The 26,155-nt window shown below is 45.4% G+C and overlaps 1 pseudogene; it reads left to right on the top strand.

Annotated features, from left to right (window-relative positions):
• Positions 1-26,155, top strand: part of LOC125645028 (uncharacterized) — a 170,605-nt pseudogene that overhangs the window by 102,647 nt on the left and 41,803 nt on the right.

Below are 26,155 nucleotides of genomic sequence, written 5' to 3'. Positions count from 1 at the left end.
CCTTGATTACACTGAACTCATTAGCACTACAAAAGTGATTTTTCCTCCCTTCTTGTCGACAGTTGAGAATAGCCTACTTCCACCTTAATTGAATTGGCTCATTAGCACTGACCCCCCAGTTTGGTAAGGCAATTCCCATCTTTTCATATGCTGTGTAATTATACCGCCCTACTGTATTTTCCACTCCATGCATCTGATGAAGTGGGTTTTAGCCCACGAAAGTTTATGCCCAAATAAATTTGCTAGCCTCTAAGGTGCCACAAGGACTCCTCTTTGTTTTTGCTGATACAGACTAACACAGCTACCACTCTGAAACTTGCCTTTATGTTAAGATATTACCATCTTCTTTGGCTAGAGTGACAAAAATTGAGAGATGGGTGAATAGATGTTTTGTTTACTGACCTTGTCTATAATTTTTCTGAGGTTGGGATGCTTTTTTGATTAGATAAAGAGAAATTGTCTTTGACTGTTGTTCAGAATCCCCAGGCCTTTAGCAAGGGAGTGGGTGCTTTACAAATAAAGCTGCTATTGTAATTATTATTAAAATGTTAGTGCTTGGCACTCTCCCAGAGAGATCCGGAACAATCCATTTATCTTAAAACTGAGGCTCTGGGAGGGAATTCCAGTTTTTCTAGCTCTAGAATTCACAAGACACTTCCCTGTTTATGCCCAAGGCAGTGAAGCTGAACAGAAACCTCCCAGCTTCAGTCTGCTAGCAAAGTGGATTGATAAGGTCTTGATCCTTGGAAGATTTGCATGTATTCAATAAGGACAAATGCAAAGTACTCCTCTTAGGAAGGAACAATCAGTTGCACACAAACAAAATGGGAAACGACTGCCTAGGAAAGAGTACTGCGGAAAGGGATCTGGGTGTCATAGTGGATCACAAGCTAAATGAGTCAACAGTATAACATTGTTGCAAAAAAAGCAAACATCATTCTGGGATATATTAGCAGGAGCATGGCCAATCAGAGGTGGGGCCCAGGAGGGCCATTTGGCCTGGGCCTCAAGCTCAAAAAGGGCCTCAAATTTAGACACTTGTTAATTTTTTGGCATTTGATAAGTTTCACAACTTGCTTTTATGCGTATCCCTATCAGACCAAAATGTGACACTCTCTCAGCTTAGAGAGGCAAATTTAAGCAAATAAGAGATGTGATTTGGTAAGACACCATTTTTTTGTTAACTGATATAGATTTTGTTAGAGTTAAAAATGTTAATCAATATTAATAAAAATATATCGGTTCTGATGGCACAAGATTAGACCATGTGTCGTCATTTTTAATTTTTATTATGACTAGGGGCCTCAAAAGCTGGAAGTGGCCCGGGCCTCTCTGGTCCTCTGAGAGGGCCTGAGCAGTAGTATTGTAAGCAAGACACAAGAAGTAATTCTTCCTCTCTACTCCACGCTGATTAGGCCTCAACTGGAGTATTGTCCAGTTCTGGGTGCCACATTTCAGGAAAGATGTGGACAAATTGGAGAAAGTCCAGAGAAGAGCAACAGAAATGATTAAAGGTCTAAAAAACATGATCTGTGAGGGAAGATTGGAAAAAATTGGGTTTGTTTAGTCTGGAGAAGAGAAGACTGAGGGGGGACATGATCACTGTTTTCAAGTACATAAAAGGTTGTTACAAGGAGGAGGGAGAAAAATTGTTCTTAACTTCTGAGGCTAGGACAAGAAGCAATGGGCTTAAATTTCAGCGAGGGCGGTTTAGGTTAGGCATTAGGAAAAACTTCCTAGCTGTCAGGGTGGTTAAGCACTGGAATAAATTGCATAGGGAGGTTGTGGAATCTCCATCATTGGGGATTTTTAAGAGCAGGTTGGACAAACACCTGTCGGGGATGGTCTAGATAATACTTAGTCCTGCCCTGAGTGCAGGGGACTGGACTAGATGACCTTTCAAGGTCCCATCCAGTTCTGTGATTCTATGATTGTTATGTTTCAGAGTAGCAGCCATGTTAGTCTGTATCCACAAAAAGAAAAGGAGTACTTGTGGCACCTTAGAGACCAATGCATCCAATGAAGTGAGCTGTAGTTCGCGAAAGCTTATGCTCAAATAAATTTGTTAGTCTCTAAGGTACCACAAGTCCTCCTATTCTTTTTATGATTGTTATGTAAGCTTGGAAACTGTCAGGAATTGATGTTCTAATGCTGAGACCTCCAAAGCAGCCTATGGGATTTGGATGCCCCATCTCCATTTAAAAGAATCAGGCATCCAAATCCCTTAAGAGACTTAAAGGGGCAAGTCAGAGATCAGACAAGCTGCTTAGCTTTCTTCTCGCCCCATTCCTAGTGCATAACAAACATTCAATGGGACCAATTTTGCCACCATAACTCAAAGCAATGTCCTTGCTCACAGGGTAAGGTGCTACTTCGCAGGAATAAGGATGGCAGAATCTGGCTCAGTATTATTTAAGGGTAGTCAGCATGGCTAGGTCCCAAATTTGTGCTGCTTTTTATTTTTTTCTCATCAGTTTTCCCATCTTTCTATATGAATGCTCTCAAAACAGCTTATTTAATGGTCTCCCCCATCCCCATCTGTCAAGAGGAACCCTACAATAACAAACGAATGAGAGGTAGGCTTTCAGGAAGAAAACAACCCCCTCCCTCTTCCAGTTTCTAAACAAGGATTTGAAAGAATGATGGTCAGAACAGTCCAACCCCAGGGGGCTGTTCCCCCTTCTCCCACATTATCCTTCCCGGAGGAGCTGCAGTGTCTTTGGAACGAGTGCTTTCTCCCTGTTGTGTGCTTTGCAGGTGCATTGCCTTTTTCCTAACCTCCAACTTACTCAGCATGCAATACAGCATCAGAAGGACTTATGAGCAGTAACCCTTTCAGTCCTGGGGGGAGACAGAACTGCTGTTTGTGCTGTTGCATCTCAATAACCCCAACTGCCAGTCTCTAGGGTTAACAGCCTAGCATGAAATTGACTGGCAGTGAGTAGGCGAAGAAGGAAATGCTGGATATACCATGCAGAGAAGGGAAAATAGTGCCCTCCTATTTAATCATGACATCGGCAATTAGTTAATCAAAACTGGCCAATGAAGTGTGCCAGATGCAACCCCCCCTTGCCCTCTTTCTCTAGCTCCTTACTGCGATGCACACTGCATTGCTTATCAGTCTTGCACCTGCACTGCTGCAGGCTAGGTCTTCACATAAAGCAAAAGGGAGCGCTCAGAAATGAAATCACTCCTAAATCTAGCCCCAGCAATTCATTTTTTCCCCAAGTATCAGAGGGGCAGCCGTGTTAGTCTGTATCCACAAAAACAATAAGGAGTCCAGTGACACCTTAAAGACTAACAGATTTATTTGGGCATAAGCTTTCATGGGTAAGAAGTGTGTGTTTTACCCACTAAAGCTTATGCCCAAATAAATCTGTTAGTCTTTAAGGTGCCAACTCCTCGTTGTTTTTTCCCCACTATGCTTCTTGCAGGCGGAATTTAAACCTTTTCAGCTGCAATCCAATGTCCTTTTCTATAAAGAAAAGTAAGCAGGATTGCATTGCTGGCTTTATTTTGGTATTGCTGGTCTCCACCTGTGCATATTTGGGAAGTCGCTCTTTAAATTGTAAATGGCTAAAAGATTAAAGCCTTTGACTCTGCTTGATTGCAGACTTAAGCCCAGGAAGAGAGCTATAGTGTATTGCACTGGACCTTCAAGTCCAACAGACCCCTCTCCCTCGATGGTAAAACGCAGCAATTGGCTCTTCAGTAGTTTTTTGTTCTTTCCACTGAGAGGTCCCAACAGGGAGTGCAGGACCATTGCTCATATTCTCAAGGATTCTTACATGCAAGGACCTACAGGGTTACACACTATTATCTGTGTTAGGTATGTGCATAGAGCCATCATGGGAGATGGCAAGAGACTTTTATGAATTTGTTCATTATAGAATCATAGAGTTAGAAGGAACCGCAAGGGTCATCTAGTCTAACCCCCTGCCAAGATGCAGGATTTGTTGTATCTAAACTATCCGTGACAGATGAATGTCCAGCCTCCTCTTGAAAACCTGCAGTGAAGGAGCTTCCACAACCTCGCTAGGCAGTCTGTTCCATTGTCCTACTGTTCTTACAGTTAGGAAGATTTTTCCTGAGATTTAATCTAAATCTGCTTTGCTGTAGTTTAAACCCATTGCCTCTTCACCTGCCCTCTGTGGCAAAAGAACAACTTTTCTCCATCTTTTTTGTGGCATCCTTTCAAGTATTTGAAGATGGCTGTCATGTCCCCCCTTAATCTCCTCTCTTCCAAACTAAACATACCCAGTTCCTTCAGCCTTTGCTCATATGGCTTGTGTTCCATCCCTTTGATCATCTTTGTCACTCACCTCTGGATCCTTTTCAGTTTCTCTACATCCTTTCTATGCAGTGGTGACCAAAATTGGACATAGTACTCCTGCTTGGTGCTGGTTAGGCCTCAGCTGAGCGGTACTATCACCTCCCTTGACTTGCATGCTGTGCCTCTGTTAATGCAACCTAAAAGTGCACTTGTTTTTTCACAACAGCCTCTCATTGCTGACTCACGTGGAGGTTGTGATCCACCACAATTCCCAGATCCTTCTCAGCAGTACTGCTGCCAAGCCCATTATCCCCCACTCTGTATTTGTGCATTTGGTTTTTCTTCCCTAAGTGTAGCACCTTACATTTATCTTTGCTGAATTTCATTGTGTTGTCTATAGCCCACTTCTCCAATTGATCAAGATCCCGCTGAATGTTAGCTCTATCCTCCAAAGTGCTTGCAACCCCCTCCCAGCTTTGTCTCATCTGCAGATTTGATCAGTGTGCTCTCTATTCCTACATCCAGGTCAATAATAAAGAAGTTAAACAACACTGGACCCAGAACAGATCCCTGTGGAACCCCACTTGAGACCTCCCACCAATCTGATATAATTCCATTCATAGTTATTCTTTGTGGTTGTTTAACCAATTATGTATCTACTTAATGGTAGTTCTGACAAGCACACATTTCTCCAGCTTACTTATCAGAATGTCATGTGAGACTGCGTCAAAAGCCTGGCTGAAGTCCAAGTATATGATGTCCACTGCATTTCCCCCTGTCCACCAAACCAGTTACCCTGTCAAAGAAGGAAATCAGGCTGGTTTGGCATGGTTGGCTCTTAGTAAATCCATGGTGGCTGCTAGCGATTACCCCGTCATCCTCCAGGTATTCACAAATGGAGTGTTTTATACATTTCTGTAATAGCTTCCAGGTATCAAAGTCAGGCTGACTGGTCTGTAGTTTTCCAACTCCTCCTTTCTCCCCCTTTCTAAAGATGGGCACTACTTTAGCCCTTCTCCAGTCTTCCACGATCTTTCCTGTCATCCATGAGTTTGCAAATATTATTGCCAGTGAGTCTGAGATTTCTTCAGCTAATTCCTTCAGTACCCTCAGGTGAATAGCATCAGGCCCTGCTGATTTGAATTCATTCAAATTGGTCAGAAGATCTGACATGTTCTTTACTTATCCCAAGCTGCATCCCTTCCCCTTCATTGTTTATGATAACTTTGCTAGTCATCTGGTCATACGTTGTTTTTTGTGTGAAGACTGAGGCAGAGCTGCTCAATGCCTACTTTGCTTTTCTAACATCTTCTGTTACCAGCTCATCTTCTTCACAGAGCAGTGGACCATACCATCCCTGATCTTTCTTTTTTGTCTGACATATTTGAGGAACCCCTTCTTGTTGTCTCTAACATTCCTAGCCAACTGTAACTCATTCTTTGCCTGGGCTTTCCTGATTTTGTCGCTACATGGACAAAATCCATGGAAGAATTAGGTAAAATTCTTCCACCATCTCATTCAAACATTTCAGCCTAGGAATTATTTGTGAGCTTCAACTGTTTGTGTTCACGAGTTATTGCTCACACTGTGTGATTAGTTATGTTGATCAAATAGTATTGTTTCTTTTCCCTGATTGGATGACTGAAATTGCTGTAAACCGGAGTACGGCTAGAACAAGTCACTTCCACTCTGAGCTTTCATATGAATATGTATTAGGGCAAGTAACAAACCCACTTGTCTGACCTGGTCCATGAAGATTTGTTTTTTCAGACATACCACTGAAGTAGTTTCAAGAGTTTTTTGTTTGAATTGTCTATCCCTCTGCCAAATGAGAGCAATGTCATAAGAATGGTCATGATGGGTCAGACCAATGGTCCATCTAGCCCAGTATCCTATCTGACAACAGTGGCCAGTGCCAGGTGCTCTGGAGGGAATGAACAGAACAGGTAATCATGGAGTGATCCATCCCCATCATCCACTCCCAAGTACTGACAATCAGAGGCTATGGGACACCCAGAGCATGGGGTTGCATCCATTTGACTAATAGCCATTGATGGACCTAGCCTCTATGTACGTATCTAATTCTTTTTTTAACCCCACTATAGTTTTGACCTTCACAACTTCCCCTGGCAATGAGTTCTACGGGTTGACTGTGCGTTGTGTGAAGTAGTACTTCCTTATGTTTGTTTTAAACCTGCTGCCTAGTAATTTCATTAGGGGACCCCTGGTTCTTGTGTTATGTGAAGGGGTAAATAACGTTTCCTTATTCACTTTCTCCACACCATTCATGATTTTATAGACCTCTTATCACATCCCCTCTTAGTTGTGTCTTTTCCAAGCTGAAAAGTCTCAGTCTTTTTGATCTCTACTCAGATGGAAGCTGTGTATTCAAGGTGTGGGCATACCATGGATTTATATGCCAGCATTATGATATTTTCTGTATTATTTATCCCTTTCCTAATTTCTAAAATTCTGTTAGCTTTTTTGACTGCTGCTGCACATTGAGCGGATGTTTTCAGAATAATATCCACAATGACCCCAAGATCTTTCTTGAGCGGTAATGGTAATTTAGATCCCTTCGTTTTCTATGGGATTGGGATAGTTGGGATTGTGGTTTCCAATGTGCATTACTTTGCATTGATCAACATGGAATTTCATCGGCCATTTTGTTGCCCAGGTGCCCAGTTTTTGAGAACCCTTTGTAGCTCTTAATTAAATGCAGAGCAAACTTCAATCTTGAGTAATTTTGTACAGTCTATAAATTTTGCCACCTTACTGGTTACACTTTTTTCCAGATCATTTGTGAATATGTTGAACAGCATAGTGCCAATACAGATTCCTGGGAGACACAGCTCCATTATAAAAATTGACCATGTATTCCGACCCTTTCTTTCCTGTCTTTTTTAATTAGTTATTGATCCATGAGAGGACCTTCTATCTTATCCCATGACTACTTACTTTGCTTAAGAGCCTTTGGTGAGGGACCTTGTCAAAGGCTTTCTGAAAGTCCAAGTACACTATATCCACTGGTTCACGCTTGTCTGCATGTTTTGACCCCCCCTCAAAGAATTCTAATAGATTGGTGAGGCATGATTTCCCTGTGTGTCTGTTCCCATTGCAGGAGAAATCAGTGATGTGAAGTTAAGTATATTTTTATTGTAACTTGTTTGTTTACACTATGTATACCATTCCTGGAACAGAGATGCTCCTAAACATCATGCAGGCAGTCCTCTGTTTCAGGAATCTCTGCCTGAACACCAACGCCTGAGTTCTCAGGGAGGAATTCTGCCCCAATAATTGACTCTAGTTAGAAAGATTAAGGCAGAGGGAAAACTCTGTTGCTCTTTGCAACAGCTTCCCCACTGAAACTGCATCACAAAACTAACAATATATGATTTCTTTGAGGACTCTATGCTGTTCACACACAGAGAAAAGAAGTGCAGCCTGTAGAAGTATGTGTAACTGTCGTCTGGTGGCACCTTCCAGAAGAGGGTGACCAATTACGGAACAACTTCTTGTGATTGCCCAGATCTGCTTGGTACTCTGTCAATGTTGGAAATGAAATCTGGATTAAAGTGTAATACGGGCAAAGTTCAAGGGTTGGAATTTTTGGTCTGCAGTTGAATAAGATCCTCAAACTGCTTAAATTTCTTGAATCTGCAAAATTTATAGATTCCAAGTCCAGAAGGGACCATTGCGATCATAGAACTTCCCCCAAATAATTCCTAGGGCAGGTCTTTGAGAAAAACATCCAATCCTGATTTTAAAATTTGTCAATGACTGAGAATCCACTATGATTCTTGGTAAATTGTTCAAATGGTTAATTACTTTCAGTGTTAAAAATGTACGCCTTATTTCCAGTCTGAATCTAGCTTCAACTTCCAGATATTGAATCATGTTACATCTTTCTCTGCTAGACTGAAGAGCCCATTATTAAATATTTGTTTCCCATATAGGTACTTATAGACTGTAATCTAGTGACTCCTTAACCTTCTCTTTGTTAAGCTAAATTGATTGAGCTCTTTGAATCTATCAGTATATGGCATGTTTTCTAATCCTTTAAGTAGTCTTATGGCTGTTCTCTGACACTGGACCCAGTATTCCAGCAGTGGTTGTACCAGAGCCAAATACAGCAGTCAAATAATCTCTTTACTCTTCCTGAAAAAGATTCCCCCAAATCTTTTTCAGAGTAGCTGCTTCCCAGGATATACCCCTCCCCCTTTGTGTATGTAGCACCTAAATTGCATTGCAGACTCCTGGGAACATCTTTCTAATAGTATTCAGGGATTTCATTATGCAGTGTAGGCTGGAACCTAGCCGTTCAGAGGTAGGCATAATTGCAAAATGTAGCTGGAAGTTTTCATCAAAATTTTAATAAGGAGCAAATGAGCCAGACTCTTTTTTTCTTTTTTCTTTTTTTTTTTTTTTTAACCTCAAACTGTTTTTGGTTTAGGCTTGAGTGCAGGTTTAGGGAGATTCTTATCCCACCCCTAATTAATATTGGTCTTAGATCACAGGTGTAGTAAACTAGCTAGTTCTTCTGAAAATTATTGTCAATATCTGATCATGTGAATCAAGGAACTAGAACAGCTACAGGTCTGCCAGTTATGGCATTAGAAATATGCAATATGGGTGAAGGGAGGATTAATATCACAGGGACTACTTAAAGTCAAAGGGCTCCCCTTACTGCATAGAATGCAGTGTGGCCTAATGGATAAAGCACTGGATTGGGACTGAGGAGACCTGGGTTCTAGTTTCATCTCTGACCCTGGCCTGCTGGATGACCATGGGTAAGTCACTGCTCTGTGCCTCAGTTCCCCAGCTCTTAAATGGAGATGATAATACTGACCTCTACTGTAAAGTGCTTTGAGATCTGATAAGTGCTCCATAAGAGTTTGGTGGTATAATAATAATTCCCATCTTTTCTTTTAACTCCCAGAATGCTGAGTGGCCAGTGTTTTTTCCTATATTTGATGTCCTAGCTCAGCTACTTTCCATTCTGGTATCTAGCCAGATTGATGAAAATTACTATGGACGTACCTAAGCGGCTGGTTTTTCAGAATTTCCTGATGGTAACTCTTGGCATAAAAGAGTAAACAGCAGCTTCCCAGGACCCTGTAAAATGAAAGCTCTAGCAAAAGAGAGGAGCATATGGATCTCATCCAGATAGCAAGAGCTCTCGAGCAAGGGCCAGGCTAATAAAAGGAGCATTTTTACTGCGCCATTTGCAATTTGATTTTCAATTGCAGGCAGTTTTAAAACTGGAGCAAAATGAGATCAGGCAAGAACGGTGCCCTGCTGAAGGCATGTATTATTACTGTTTGTTTATTACATGACTGTTTATTATTTGTAGAACTGTAGTGCCTCCGAGCCTACAGTCCTGGACCACGACCCTGTTGTGCTAAGTGCTGTACAGACACTGGCTAAGATTTTCAAAGCCGCGGAAGGAATTTGGATGCTTAGGTCCCATTTTCTCATTCTTATAACCTTAACATGTCAAGCAGACCAGGAGGAGTTGGCTTCTGCAGGTAATTTCCTTGTGCCAAGAAATGATGAGCAATAGATCGCATTTCAGCTACATTCTGAAATGTCTGTCCATCTGAAACCTGCAAAAGAGAAAAAACCCACCTTCACTTAATAGATTTTGTAATATTTTAGGGCATGTTTTTTTAAATCTAACACTCTTTTCATCCCCAGGGAAATCATGTTCTCCCAAATTATATGGGGTTCCTTATGAACATTTATAGCAATGACTATATGTTGAAGGTGAGAATGTTTCATCCAAGAGAAAGGTGTTCCTAGCAGAATACAAATACAGTCCTACAGACAGCTCATCTCTCTCTGTTTATTTTGTGACTCAAAGAGGATGCATGGCACATGGAGAATCTCTCTGAATGAAAATGTATGGAAATCTATGCACAGCTTCTGGGCTTCCATTCTCCGGGGGTTGGGGCTTGGCAAACCACCTGCTGTGTTTTGATTTGAATTTTGTTTTCACCAAAGTGAGACTGATCTCCAATGTGATTTTACTGGGGTGAGGATTAAGCCAGCAGGGCCAGCTCTACTGTTTTTGCCCCCCCAAGCAGCGCACTGAATTGCCGCCACCGCGAGCAGCTGAAGAGATGGGAGCTGCTGCTGAATTGCTGCCGTGGGCGCTGAAGATAGAGGCTGCCGCAGAAACATCCTCACGGTACACGGACTGCTGCCCCTTGCAGATTGACGTCCCAAGCACCTGCTTGGAATGCTAGTGCCTGGAGCCGGCCCTGTAAGCCAGGCAAAATAGCAGGACACCCTGTTTTTGTTAGTGGTTTCAATCTGAAACCCCCAGGAGATAGATTGGGTTTGCCTGAAATGGAGCCCAGGCTCAACAGGTTTTTGAACCTGGTCCATCTTTCAGGACTGTAGCTATATGCAAAAAAAATTGGCACAGTGACTCACTATGTCAGTATCTGACCAGTTGCCTTGACACATGATTTCTGCTGGAAACAATCGTTCCAAGGTGAACCGATCCCTCGTGAGATCATTGACAGGATAGCTCAATGATTGATTGGGACACTGATCGTGGTAACCAGATCTTTAAAGTTTTGGATCCAAATGTTCAGATGCTTCTCTGTACCTTCAACTGATACAGACCATGGAGTCCTCAGCACTGAGCTAGAAACTCTTCCTGCTTCCGGTCAGGCCAGAAAGAGTGTGGGAAAATGTCTTTCTTGCAGCTTTCCAGCACTTCTGGTCCATGCCAAGAACAGGAAACTTAGGCCCAACTGGAAATAGATGCTGCCCAGGCTTCTGAACCTTAGTGGAGATTTGGATTCCTGATTCGGGCAATGGCAGGGATCAGTCGCTCTGGGGATCAGTTCTTTCATCTTAGCCAAAGTGGCTCATCCAGCCCTACAAACAAATTGTGCTATAGGACCAGCATGAGTTCCTTAGTTGGGGTTGGTCCTGCTTTGAGCAGGGGGTTGGACTAGATGACCTCCTGAGGTCCCTTCCAACCCTGATATTCTATGATTCTATCTGGGTGGTCTATTTGCAGGCAGCTCTTCCAGGTAAGCAGTAACAGAGGCGTCTTACTCTATTGTTTCTTTTCTGGATCACTGAGTGCTGTGGTCTGCGGGGACTGCTGGTGTTGCTCATACCGTTATCAGCACTAGCAGTCCAGTCGCAGTGTATTAACAAGGGAGATGCCCCTAAAGACAGTTTTTAAATCAGTCTCTGCTCTTTCCCTTCCCCTTGCTGTTCACCTGTCCACCCCCGCCCCTCCTTCCCCCTTCCCCAGAGTCTCTCCCCAGGGGCAGCGAAGGGCAGATTCTGAAATGCTGACTGTGAAACTTCTTGAAAGCTGGCTCTGCGGCCCTCCGAGAGTGAAACAGACAAATGCCAAACTGTGGCTCAAATTACCTGCCAGAGCAAAGTCAAATGCCACAGGCAGGGATCACTCTGACCGGGCTGCTGCTAGCTGAGATTTGCTTTTGGTGAGCAGCCAGTGAGCTGCCAGTTCAAGGAGGGAAATAGCTTTATTCAACTTCAGGCTCTGAATTCTGCATTCTGTATAAGCAGAGGGGATGAAATCCTGGCCCCATTAAAGTTGATGGCAAAATTCCCATGGACTTCAGCAGGGCCCGGGTTCCATCCCTGGTATCTTTCAAGTGTCACCCTGAGTAGCACGCGTGATGGCTGTGGCAGCTAGAGATGGAAAGCTGCCAAGGTGCGCATCTGAAAGGAAACAGTCAGATGAAAACTGAAGTGTGATAAGATCAGTGAGGTCAGACTAGATAATTATAATGGCCCTCTTCTGGCCCTACAATCAATTAATCTATCTCCTTGCAAAGGCCTCTTGCCCTAGGTGGCCAAACGGGAATTTCCTGGCTGAGTGAGTTTCAGTGAGATCTTTCATGTTCTTTTACCATAGTCTTGGGTATGTGTTTAGGGTGACCAGATGCCCAGTCGAAAAGGGGACCTGACAGTGTCCGGTCAGATAAACTGACTGGATGCTCAAAGTCTGGTTACTGTGGGCAGGGGAGGTGGGGAGGAGCCGAGTCACCACCTGCACCATCCCCTACTCAGCCGGGGTTGCCTCCTACCTGCATCAGGCAGCTGCAGCTCCCAGATCCAGTTCTGCAGGTGAGTCCCTCCCGACCCGGGTAGGGGAGAGCGAGGGGAAAAGGAGTGAGTGACAGGAGGAGAGGAATGAATGGGGGTGGGGCCTTTGGGAAAGAGGCGGGGCAGGAGTGTGGCCTCAGGGGAGAAGAGGCACGGTGAGGGAGGTTCCAGCACTCCTGCTGGAATGTCCATTTTTTAAATATTACAAAGTTGGCAACCCTATCTCTATTATACTGCAGAGCTTCACTTATCCATACTAAGAAGGCACGTGGACTGAGATAATACAAAGCTGTGAAGATTTACTTCTTTCCCAGCCCAGCGAGGAAACATGCCAACGATTGGCAGGAGTTGGTTTCCAATCAGCTACCACATGCCTCTAGATCCGGGGGCTGTGAGACTGAATCCTTGTACCAGGGGACTGGAGGAGGCAGGGTGCCAAACAGGGAAATGAGGGAAGGTAGAAATGAATGCCAGAACCCCTCGGTCTGTTCAAAGTGTGGGTTCTTGAGGAAAGCTGAGCCTGGACTGTTTTGGGTTTTGATGGCATTCACTCTGCTGCCTTTCCGTGAGGCCTTTGAACAGAGCAATTTTGAGGAGAACAAATTAATTTTCTTTCCTCCTCTGGGAGCTACTTTAAATCTCATGTGCATTGTACAGAATACAGTGGGTGTATTGTTCCATCCTGCCCTGAGGGAAAATGACAGAACCTTTTATAAATCCTAGCACATTCTTTCATGTGCAGTCTGTGATTGGCCATTTCTAAGTGAAGAAATAATCCTTGCAACAAACATTCTTTGGTGCAAAGCAGCTGCTTGGGACATAACTCTTCAAAAGCAGCCATTGTGCTGGAGGTCTCTGTGCTAATGGAAAGTGGGTTAGATGTTCTGCCTGGGGATGCAGCTCCCTTGATTATCAGGTGTCCCGACTTGTCTGAAAGGGCACATGCAGAGTCATTGCTCTGAACCGTTTGGAGGCACAAGGACTCTCTTGTTCATAAGCCTTATTTTGGCTGCCACCTTTGGGCACACTGCTCTGTTTCAGTCACCAGTGGCACATGGCTCAGGGAGCTGAATTGTGCAGGTCTTCAAAGTTAACCTTTGACCCCAGATGTTCAAGGGCAGGCCATTCTGACAGGAATTCAGTCTCCATGCTGAGGTAGCTTTGCACTGTGCCCCGCATCCTTAGGAAGTGTGGCTTCAGTGGCCGTCTTCTGTGTCCTGACCAGCTCAAAGCAAGTTCAGCCACCTCATGTAGACAGGATTTTCTTACCACGGGGGCATGAGGCCCCAAGGCAGGCACAGGATTGGATTTTAGCAGAGTTGCCGTGGGGAACTCCATTCAAAGGCGATCCTCCCCAGGGAACTAGAGGTCACTGTGTCAGTGATGAATGATGTACATTTTGCATTGATACAGGGTTACTTCAGCATCCTATTTAAAGGGCTTTCTTCACCAGTTTGGCACTTGGGCATAAAATATATAAAGTTGATTAGGATTAATATTTTTATTTACTATAGTAAAATAAGTATCAAAATACCCTTCCTAAGCCATCAGGTGTAAGTAGGACCCTACCAAATTCACAGTCCATTTTGGTAAATTTCAGTCACAAGATTTAAAAAATCATAGATTTCATGATTTCAGCTATTTAAATTTGAAATTTCATGGAATTGTAATTTTAAGGGGTCCTGATCCAAAAAGGAGTATGTGAGCAGGGTTGCAAGGTTACTGTAAGCGGGGGTTGTGATCCTGCCACCCTTAGTTCTGCCTCTGGAGAACAGCGGCTGCTGGCTGGGAGCCCAGCTCTGAAGGCAGAGCTGCTTCCAACAGCAGCGCAGAAGGATGGCATGGTGTGGGATTGCCACCCTTACTTCTGCACTGCTGCCTTCAGACCTGGAGCTGGAAGAGGAGACTGCCTGAGACAGTGTCTGGACAGCTTGTCCGATGGGACTTTGTTATCCCAGAAGGGGGCACTCTTAGTTGCCCGTGAACATTATCTGTCCATTTGTGCAACACAAGTGAGTTGGGAAGTGTTTGGGGTGCAGCTGGGAATCAGAGTAAATGCTCAGAAGAAAGACCTGAAAGAAGAGGGTGGAGTGGGGTTTTCAGAAGCAATTCAGCCTTGACTTGAGCTTGCTTCCATTGACCTCAGTGGGAGCAGAGTTAGGCAAATGCTGAGAGCTTGTGAATATCCACCTTGAGCTGCCAGTGAGACTCACAGAGGCTGTGTCTACAATGAGGCCTGTCAGGAATTCTCCCATCATTGGCCTGGCAATCTTGGCCATGTGAGCGTAGACCAGCCGCCTGCCTTGTTACCCCCATGTCACCTGATTCTGCTCAGAGAAGGTCGAGACCAACAGGTGGCCCATCTAACTAATGCTTGTACTGTTGCTAATACCCATGGAACTGCACTGGAATGAGACCAGTGGTGGGAGAACTCCTTCAGACTCACAGCAGACATGACCCAGCCCAATCTTTGTTTGCATTCATAGGAGTAAAACATCAGCCTGAGTGGGGTTGGGGCTGGGAAGGAGGGCAGGACAGTAGGTCTCCTTGGTCCTGGCATGTGAGGAATTTTGGAACTGCAAGATTCAAAACACAGACAGGCCAAGACTGTAAAGGGGAACTGAGGAAACTCTCTTGATCTGGGAATTAAGAGCTAAGACTTTGCTGAGACTTAGAGTCTGGATTTGCTGGAGCTGTACTTGTCAATCAATCAAAGGATTCTCTGACTGCTGCATAGGAGCTGGGGTACTTAAATGTGAAATGGATTACCCTGAAACTTGAGATGCTGATTTTTCCTTTTAACTAGGTCAGTTATTAAAGCTGACGGTGCCGTAACCACCTTGGAGATTTGGCTTCTACTAGCAAAGGCAATGCTAGTAACCCTAAGAGGCAGTCTGCAGTTGGCTATGTACAACATAAAGCCCCCAGGTTGTTAACCAGACAGTCACTGAATGAAAACAGTGCAGCTCTGTAATGGACTCTTGTTATTTCAACTTGCATGAAGCATCTGGGAGTTCCCAAAATAGCAGGCCTTCGGGAATTTCTTCCCATCACCAGCGTTTTGTGTCACAGATGAACTTTCTGCAAATTCCACTTGGAGAGACTTAGGTCTCTTATTTTCTTTCACTATCCAGCACTAATTCCATAACAGCTCTGCACTGCTGTTTGATCCTTGCTCATCACAACCAAGTGATCTTCTCGTCCATCCTCCCTGTGGAAGGAAAAGGCCTGGGCAGAGACCATTGAATCATGGAAGTCAATGAATGGCTACGCAGGTGGTGTCGGAGAGAAGGCTTTGGATTCTTTGACCATGGGATGGTGTTCCAAGAAGGAGGAGTGCTAGGCAGAGACGGGCTCCACCTAACGAAGAGAGGGAAGAGCATCTTCGCAAACAGGCTGGCTAACCTAGTGAGGAGGGCTTTAAATTAGGTTCACTGGGGGAAGGAGACCAAAGCCCTGAGGTAAGTGGGATACCGGGAGGAAGCAGAAGCACATGAGAGGGCAGGGCTCCTGCCTCATACTGAGAAAGAAGGACAATAAGCGAGTTATCTCAAGTGCTTATACACAAATGCAAGAAGCCTGGGAAACAAGCAGGGAGAACTGGAAGTCCTGGCACAGTCAAGGAATTATGATGTGATTTGAATAACAGAGACTTGGTGGGATAACTCACATGACTGGAGTATTGTCATGGATGGATATAAACTGTTCAGGAAGGACAGGCAGGGCAGAAAAGGTGGGGGAGTTGCATTGTATGTGAGCTCTGAGCAGTCATACTGCTCCCTTAAGTATGAAACTGCAGAAAAACCTGAGTGTCTCTGGATTAGGTTTAGAAGTGTGAGCAACAAGGGTGATGTCGTGATGGAAGTCTGCTATAGACCACCGGACCAGGGGGATAAGGTGGATGAGGCTTTCTTCCGGCAACTAATGGAAGTTACTAGATCGCAGGCCCTGGCTCTTATGGGAGACTTCAGTTACCCTGATATCCACTGGGAGAGCAATACAGCGGAGTACAGACAATCCAGGAAGTGTTTGGAAATTGTAGGGGACAATTTCCTGGTGCAAGTGCTGGAGGAACCAACTAGGGGCAGAGCTCTTCTTGACCTGCTGTTCACAAACCGGGAAGAATTAGTAGGGGAAGCTAAAGTGGATGGGAACCTGGGAGGCAGTGACCATGAGATGGTCAAGTTCAGGATCCTGACACAGGGAAGAAAGGAGAGCAGCAGAATACAGACCCTGGACTTCAGAAAAGGAGACTTTGACTCCCTCTGGGAACTGATGGGGAGGATCCTCTGGGAGAATAACATGAGGGGGAAAGGAGTCCAGGAGAGCTGGCTGTATTTTAAAGAATCTTTATTGAGGTTACAGGGACAAACCATCCCGATGTGTAGAAAGAATAGTAAATATGGCAGGCGACCAGCTTGGCTCAACAAATGAAATCCTTGTTGATGTTAAACACAAAAAAGAAGCTTACAAGAAGTGGAAGATTATAAAAATATTGCTTGGGGATGCAGGAGTGAAATCAGGAAGGCCAAATCACACCTGGAGTTGCAGCTAGCAAGAGATGTTAAGAGTAACAAGAAGGGTTTCTTCAGGTATGTTAGCAACAAGAAGAAAGTCAAGGAAAGTGTGGGCCCCTTACTGAATGAGGGAGGCAACTTATGACAGAGGATGTGGAAAAAGTGAATGTACTCAATGCATTTTTTGCCTCTGTCTTCATAAACAAGGTCAGCTCCCAGACTACTGAACTGGGCAGCACAGCTTGGGGAGGAGGTGACCAGCCCTCTGTGGAGAAAGAAGTTGTTCGGGACTATTTAGAAAAGCTGGACGTGCACAAGTCCATGGGGCCGGATGCGCTGCATCCGAGAGTGCTAAAGGAGTTGGTGGATGTGATTGCAGAGCCATTGGCCATTATCTGTGAAAACTCATGGCGATCGGGGGAAGTCCCAGACGACTGGAAAAAGGCTAATGTAGTGCCCATCTTTAAAAAAGGGAAGGCGGAGGATCCTGGGAACTACAGGCCAGTCAGCCTCACCTCAGTTCCTGGAAAAATCATGTAGCAGGTCCTCAAGGAATCAATTCTGAAGCACTTAGAGGAGAGGAAAGTGATCAGGAACAGTCAGCATGGATTCACCAAGAGCAAGTCATGCCTGACTAATCTAATTGCCTTCTATGACAAGATAACTGGCTCTGTGGATGAGGGGAAAGTGGTGGATGTGTTGTTCCTTGACTTTAGCAAAGCTTTTGACACTGTCTCCCACAGTATTCCTGCCAGCAAGTTAAGGAAGTATGGGCTGGATGAATGGACTATAAGGTGGATAGAAAGTTGGCTAGATTGTCGGGCTCAACTGGTAGTGATCAATGGCTCCATGTCTAGTTGACAGCCGGTATCAAGTGGAGTGCCGCAAGGGTCAGTCCTGGGGCCGGTTTTGTTCAATATCTTCATAAATGATCTGGAGGATGGTGTGGATTGCACCCTCAGCAAGTTTGCAGATGACACTAAACTGGGAGGAGAGGTAGATATGCTGGAGGGTAGGGATAGGATACAGAGGGCCCTAGACAAATTAGAGGATTGAGCCAAAAGAAATCTGATGAGGTTCAACAAGGACAAGTGCAGAGTCCTGCATTTAGGACAGAAGAATCCCATGCACCGCTACAGACTAGGGATCGAATGGCTCGGCAGCAGTTCTGCAGAAAAGGACCTAGGGGTTACAGTGGACAAGAAGCTGGATATGAGTCAACAGTGTGCCCTTGTTGCCAAGAAGGCCAATGGCATTTTGGGATGTATAAGTAGGGGCATTGCCAGCAGATCGAGGGACATGATCGTTCCCCTCTATTCGACATTGGTGAGGCCTCATCTGGAGTACTGTGTCCAGTTTTGGGCCCCACACTGCAAGAAGGATATGGAAAAATTGGAAAATGTCCAGCGGAGGGCAACAAAAATGATTAGGGGACTGGAACACATGACTTATGAGGAGAGGCTGAGGGAACTGGGATTGTTTAGTCTGCGGAAGAGAAGAATGAGGGGGGATTTGATAGCTGCTTTCAACTACCTGAAAGGGGGTTCCAAAGAGGATGGATCTAGACTGTTCTCAGTGGTAGCAGATGACAGAACAAGGAATAATGGTCTCAAGTTGCAGTGGGGGAGATTTAGGTTGGATATTAGGAAAAACTTTTTCACTAGGAGGGTGGTGAAACACTGGAATGTGTTACCTAGGGAGGTGGTGGAATCTCCTTCCCTAGAAGTTTTTAAGGTCAGGCTTGACAAAGCCCTGGCTGGGATGATTTAGTCAGGGATCGGTCCTGCTTTGAGCAGGGGGTTGGACTAGATGACTCCTGAGGTCCCTTCCAACCCTGATATTCTATGAACCATATGCTGAATGACAGCGTGGCACAGAATAAGAAAGCCAAGCCAAATGCATGCAAGCAAAGAGTTCTGAGCTTGGGGGGGCCCATGTTGGCCAGTCTCACTGTTACGTTTCTTCTGAGGGTCACTTCTTCCAAGAGTTTAGGATGTACTGACTTAGAGGCAGGTCTGGTCAGCCAAGTGCTGCTGCTGCTGCTGACCAATGGACATCTGACCTCTGAGGGTTTGCAGTGACTCAGATGCTGTGGCTTGTTTATGCAAGACAGGCTGTGCATGGGCAACCAGATTTTTCAAAAGGGAAAAACTAGGCCTCCCTATAGTGGGGAGGTGGAAAGGGCCATGGGACAGTGGTTTTGGTGGCGGTCAGGGACAAGTAACAAGTAGAGACATGCTGACTCCTCCCTCCTGCCCTTTCTGTCTTTTCTCCTTTACTGCACCAGCCTGTCTTGCTGTCTGTATTTAACCGGCTGCTTTCCCTTGCCACGGCTGTGCTGTTTGTAAGCCCACCTCTCCCAGATCTACCACAGGACTGAGCCAGCCTCTGACTCCAGCCAGGTTCACCTCTGGGAAGGGTTGGCTCAGCCTTTGGGGAAGTCAGTGGGAGACCTCAGGGTAAAGTGACAACATGTAACAGCCCTAGTGAAGGATAGGTCTGGAGGCCCACATTCACTCAGCCACCTGCTGTCAGTTTCACCAGGCAGTGACTCCCTCGGATGGCCAGTCTGCAAACGAGCTGGGAGAAAATACTGGAGGGTTCCCAAACCTCCAGGAATCCCAAGACAGGCCCTGAAAAGAAGGGCCATGCCAGGTCTTCAGGGACTCGTGGTGACTGCCCTCTCCCACTCCTTCACACTTCCCAGTGTGGGTGGGGGGTGTGGCTGGAGTGCTCTGACTGTTCTGGGGGACACAACAACCATAGCAGCTCAGGGGAAGGCAGCGGGAAGTCAGATTTGCCTCCAAGTCTCTACAGTCTGGCATTGGTTAGGCAAGTGACTTCTGCTTTTCTGCGCAACTCTGTTCTTTTAACCTCATCCTAGCAAACCACCTCCTCTCCACCCGTCTGGTGCAACATCTTGGACATGTAGACATGCACTTGTCTGTACAGCACCTACCACACTGGGGTTTTGATTTTTGATTGGGGACTATGGTCCTATAAATCATGTGATCTTAAGGGCCTTCCCTCCCATCCCCTCAAAACTACTATGACCTTTACTTGTGACTACAGCTGGAGGAAAGTCAGGAAAGGGAAGAAGCTGGTTCCTCAGAGTTGTGCTGAGAGATTGCTCAAACACGGGGAAAAACCGAGAAGATCCATAGCTTTTAAAGCAAGCAGGATGGGAAACAAATCAAATCTGCTGCTCTATTCTCAGGTCAGAAATCCAGGTAGCATTCTGAGGACCACCGGAGCTTCTCCAGCAAAATTCTCCAGCCTTCTTTCTTCTGCCAAGCACACGTGTCTCTTCCTCTTCTGCAGCAAAGGACCCAGAAATGCAGGCACCTGAAATCTCTGCTTTTTAGTGGGTATTAAAGTGTCAGTGAAGAAATCCACAGAACATGCTTTGCCTTCTGTTCCTTCGCACACTGTATTCTTAGGGGCAATCTGGGCAGCAGTGGAATTGCAGTGATCTGGTTTGAAAATGCTCTGACTTTCATAATCTTCTTTTGTGCTCCCACCGCGAGATCATCATTTCTTTTCTAGCTCAGTTTTGTATTAAACTTAGACGTCCATCTTTTGTTTTAGTCATGTGCCCTGTAATCTACTGGCGCCTGCTGCAAGTATATACTGTTACCTTCTAATCCAACTGCCTCGAATGCAAAGCAAGAGAGCACTGGCAGGCAGTCAGGAAATGGCACTTTTGTTTCTGTGGCAGAGATCAACGCTAGTTCTATGCAATACACTCAGAATGCTCTGCCTTTTATTCACCCAGGCAGCTGCATGATCCTAGTTTGGAGATGGGCAAGGACATGGCTGCCAAGTTCTGCACAGCTCAGTGTGTGTCATTCTATGCCAATTAGTCCATGAGACAATTTGCATAATTGTCAGTGATTTGCATGAAACCCTTGCATGAGCTTTGTGGTGTGGATTTAGCACTGATGAAAGGCACTGGCTTCAGAACCCTGATGAGTGAAGTTCTCTGTTTATCTACAAGGCAGCAGGATGGCAGGCTTCTCACACACACTGGCCTGCCAGGACACCCAGTCATAAGAACATAAGAATAGCCATACTGGGTCAGACCAAAGGTCCATTAGTTCAGTATCCTGTCTTCCAGACGTGATGCTTCAGGGGAATGAACAGAACAGGTGATCATCAAGTGATCACCATCCCCTGTCGCCTATTCCCAGCTTCTGGCAAACACAGGCTAGGGTCACTTCAGAGCATCATTTTGCATCTCTGCCAAGCCTGGCTAATCACCATTGATAGACTTATCTAGTTCTTTTTTAACCCTGTTATAATCTGGACCTTCACAACATCCTCTGGCAAGGAATTCCACAGGTTGACTCTGCGTTTTGTGAAGAAATACTTACTTTTGTATGTTTTTAAACCTGCAGCCTATTAATTTCATTTGATGATCCCTCATTTTTGTGTTAGAGAGTAAATAACACTTCCTTATTTACTTTCTCCACACCCCTCATGATTTTATAGACCTGTATCATATCCCCCCTTAGTTGTCTCTTTTCCAAGCTGAAAAGTCCCAGTCTTATTAATCGCTCCTCATATGGAAGCTGTTCCATACCCCTAATCATTTTTGTTGCCCTTTTCTGTACCTTTTCCAATTCCAATGTATATTTTTTGAGATGGGGCGACCACATCTGCACGCAATATTCAAGATGTGGGCATACCATGGATAGAGGCAACATGGTATTTTCTGTCTTATTATCTATCCCTTTCTTAATGATTCCCAACATTCTGTTTGTGTTTTTGACTGCCGCTGCATACTGAGTGGATGATTTTGGAGAACTATCCACAATAACTCCCAGGTCTCTTTCTTGAGTGGTAACAGCTAATTCAGACCCCATCATTTTATATGTATTGTTGGGATTGTTTTCCAATGTGCATTACTTTGCTCCGTGCTGATCTGGGGGGCATTTTCTCTGGAGCTCAGAGCAGTAGCTCAGTGTCCAGGAACAATTGTTGGTGCCTCTGCTTAGTCCACTATGTGTAGTAGTTAGTTTATAACACCTGGAGATGAGCCCCATGGTGCCCAGGCTGCTGACCACTTACTAGGTGGGAAGAATGTATGATCCCTGCTGAGCTGGGCTGGAGTTTAGCTACTGACCAAAGGTGAGAGTTTCTGCAGCATATTGGCAATGCCCAGTAGGAGCTAGCCCCCAGCAGCGCTAGTGTGATACCTTCAGGAACAAGGCTTCCTTTCTTGAACAATAAGTGTATTTATGCTTGGAGCGGACACAGGCAGGCATCCACTGTGAGATGCCCTGGAGAGATTCAACTTCAGAGAGCAAAGCAAACTAGAACCACCCCCCACGAAGAAATTCCTCTCCAGTCTTATTAGGAAAGGCTTCCCTGGGGCAGGATCATTCAAGGGGGGTGGGGGGCAGTGGATAGCTTGTGCCTCTTCTCATATACCCTTTGAGTGCCTAATCCTGGCACCTTATGCATGCAAACTCCCTGTGAAGTCAGGGAGGATCGTGGTTGTGTTTTCATCACATGAGCAGGTTCCCGTTGTCCCTAGTTGCTCTTTGCACCTGGAGCAGTGAGACTCACAAAAGTTGTTGCTAAGCTGGGACTGAGTGTGGTGAGCCAGACAATAAAGATCTTTCTCCTGTTCTTAGGTTCCGTACCTAAACAGAGCTCCACGAAGGTATTTAAACACAGCGAGAGATTCAGATCCACACCCGGCAGCTAAGGACTGTGGAGATGCTGCGAGGTCTGGAAGAGAATTTCTCTGGCCTGGGCACCGTGTAGGACTGCCATAAGCAGCCTTACACTGCCACCTCACAAACTCCAGTGCAGGAGGTAGGCAGGCTAAGACAGGGCAGGTCAGTAGCACATGGCACTGTGCGGCTCTTGCTCTAACTTATGTCCAGGGCAGTTTCGGCCCTGGTGGATGCTAAGAATTAGACCCATAATGCACTAGGTCAACCTCTCTTGCCTTTTTTTTTCATGGTATTCAATAGTCATTGGGCAATGTTTGACCTCTGGGTAAGATTCTTGCCCATGTTTGAAAAGCAGTTCATTCTGGAGCTGTGATTGACCCAGACTAGGGCAAGTTTTTCAGTGTGATATGAAGTTCAGTGAAGTAGGCTTAAGCACAGCTAGAGCAGTCCATGAAAAATATCTAGGTGGCAACGCAGTCACCATGCCAATCTGTGCGAACTTGAAACCACTGTTTCTTTTATCTCTTCCCATGTGGAAAGAGCTCACACAGAAATAACAAAGTTCACCACAGTCTACCTTGAGGGCCTGTAATTAATGAGAACTAGCAATGATGGGCGAATGAAATGAACAATGATCCAAATCCTCCCCCAAGCCACAAAAGTACCTTTGTTGGGTGGTATCATTTAATTATGCAATGCAGCCAGCCACAATGATGCCAGCTAGCAATGCTCAAAGGTGGGAACCTCTCGCAAAATAATGGGAGATCAAAGATCCTGTCTTTGCAGTGAAAGTGCAACTCCAAACAAAGGAACCGGGGATGCCAGCTTCCAGGGACCATGGTATTTCCTAGTGCAGAAAGCAAGCCTGCCAATGCAATGCATGGTGGTGGAGATGGGTGTACCAAGGAAAACAGCAGTGTCAGGCGGTAGTAAAGAGAGAGCGTGGGGCACAGGAAGATGGAACCAATAGAATGTGCTTGTTGGTCTTGGGCAAATATGGCTCCCTACCGAGCTCTCACTCACAGTACCAAAGGTTGAGCCTGGGAAACTTATGAGGAAAGCTTAGGAATGGCACCAGTGATCTAGTAAATGGTACAGTGTTTGGTGGAGGTGTAACACTGATAGACCCCAGTCGGCGGCAGGCAGGATTGAACCTGGTACCTTTGTACATGAGCCTCTATTGCATAAGCTAAAAGCCACATGGCTGTTAGCTAAGGCTGTAGCAGACTCTTTTTAATGTCTAAGTAGTCTCAGTACCACTAGAGGGGACAGAGCATCACACCCAGGAGGTGTGTGGGTTACAGAGGCGCCCTGCATTAGATGGGATCTAAAAGCAAATCCCAAGGATATAACTCACTGATGGTCATTAAAGATCTATTGTCACTATTTGAAAAGATTGCTTTGCTCAGGGTCCAGTTCTGGCACCTACATTCAACAAACTTAAAATTCTCTCCCACCGCACTCCGACCACTGTCTGTCTCTCAAACACACACTGAATACTCTTTGGGCCGAAAAGGATACTCTTCCCTTTTCGGCCCAAACTGTAATGTACTGGTGTTGTGCACCATTAAAGAGCTGACACGTTCCACCTCTGGACTGGCTGCTATTCAGTAGATGGTAGGTATGAAATACTACTCTTATTACTTCAGTAGCAGGTGAAGTAATCCCAGCACAGCTTGTAAAGCATGTTGGGATGAAAGGCACTTGTAGAGCTGCAGGTATTGATACATACCATTTATACTTATAAGACCCAATTAATTTTAGATGCAGATTTTCCCCCATTGGACAGATATGAACATCCACTCCTAGAGACTGTGTCACTTATCAGCCCGCTGTTTCCTTTGATCCAGGACATGCTGGTTGAGCCTTCAGTCCTATGGGAGCTCTAAGTGTATCAGAGATGAGCTTGATGCTTGTGCTTTGACTCCTCTGATGTACTCAGGAGCAGTTGCAATACCAGTGTTGTCACTGCAGGCCACAGTGGCTCCCAGGATGCTTTGCACGCATTGGTTAATTCAGCCACACATCCAACCCTGTTAGCTAGGTAAATACTACACCCATTTTACAGGTGAGAATGCTAAATCACAGAAGAACTAAATGATTTGCTCATGGCCACATGGGAAGTCTGTGGCAGAGCTGGGAATTGAACCCAGGTCTCCTAGCTCCTAGTTTTGTGCTTTAAAAAGCAAACAAACTCCTTTTGAGTCACTCAGTGCAACATCTCTGTATTCTGTAGGTATCGCTTCAGAGTTAGGCAGCTGGTGTACTGTGGCCATGGCTTATGTTCCTAATCATCTCATTGCTAGCGTGCATTGAATCCACCTGTTTTCTCTCATCTTATATTTAAATTGGAAGCTCTTTGGGGCAAGGACTGGGTGTACAGAGCCTAGCACAATAGGACCACTTGGCACTACCATAATATAAATGGTCATCTAAAGTCATCTTTGTGGTGTCCATCACAGCTTAGAGTCTCTAGGAACCAGTCTACTTTATTTTACACTCTTCAGTAATAAGGTACTACAAAAGATGTGACCTAAATGCCTTCTGAAGATGGTGCCATGGTTCCACATTCCTAGCCCATCCTGCCAACATTTTTCTCACCCCAGTGAGCCCATCCCATCTAGGCCTTTCTCCACAAACCTGATGTCTAAAGGTTCCTACAGTCACTGACCTGTAGTGGACTAAAAGCCATTAGAATCACCACCATAACTCCATAGAAGCCAGGCTGAAACAGCTGTCCTACTGCCCCTCTCACTGGAACTTTCTGGAAGCTCTGTAAGGTCCAATTAAAGTCAATGAGAGTTTACTGTCTAACTCCCATTTGTCTTGTCATGTTTTAGCTCTTCTGCTTCAGATCCTGGCTGGAACTCAGGTGGTAAAAGATGCTTGAACATGAGAAGGAGCAGAGAGGGGTCTTTATGTCTTGGGCAGGGGATTGCTAGCTATCTGTGAAGCCCCTGAGGCAGGCGGAGCCCAAAGCCTCTCTGCACCAGCTCTCCTTTCAGCTCCAGGTTTTGTGTTTCAGCTCCACCAGGTGTTTTCTGACCAGGATTAGTCAGGTTGGAAGCACCTGAAGCAGGCAGCATGATGCAGCTGAAAGAAAGTGAGGCCCCCAGATGTGAAAAATAAGGAAAAGAGTGGAGATGCCTTCACTGTTGGCTGATATCACTGTCCTCTCTCACCCTCTTCCTCACAGCCACTGTGCAGAGCAATAGCTGCCAACGAGGAGATCAGCTTGGGGTGCTTGGAGGGAATGGACAGATTAATCTGCAGATCAATGGGGAAATGTTCTCCGAAGGGGACATGCTGCTCCAGGTACTGTATTATATCCTAGCCCTCTGCGCCCAGAGTGCAAAGGGCACTTTGAAGCCCAGAAATATCCTGCACTTCAATTGATGGTGTGCAATGGATGAATGCACCATAGCCAAGTCACGACTTTGAATCCTGCACTACTGATTAGCTGTGTGGGCATGGGCAGCCCACTCCCCTCCCTGTGCCTCCATGTAAGCTGCCTCTGATGGGAGTCTAATGCAAGTGTTGTTTCTGAGTGCTGTGAGATTTTTGGGTCCGTCTTCGCC

The sequence above is a fragment of the Caretta caretta genome, chromosome 11 (genome assembly GCF_965140235.1).
Source record: "Caretta caretta isolate rCarCar2 chromosome 11, rCarCar1.hap1, whole genome shotgun sequence".
NCBI lineage: Eukaryota > Metazoa > Chordata > Testudines > Cheloniidae > Caretta > Caretta caretta.
This window is presented reverse-complemented; position numbering and strand designations above follow the sequence as displayed.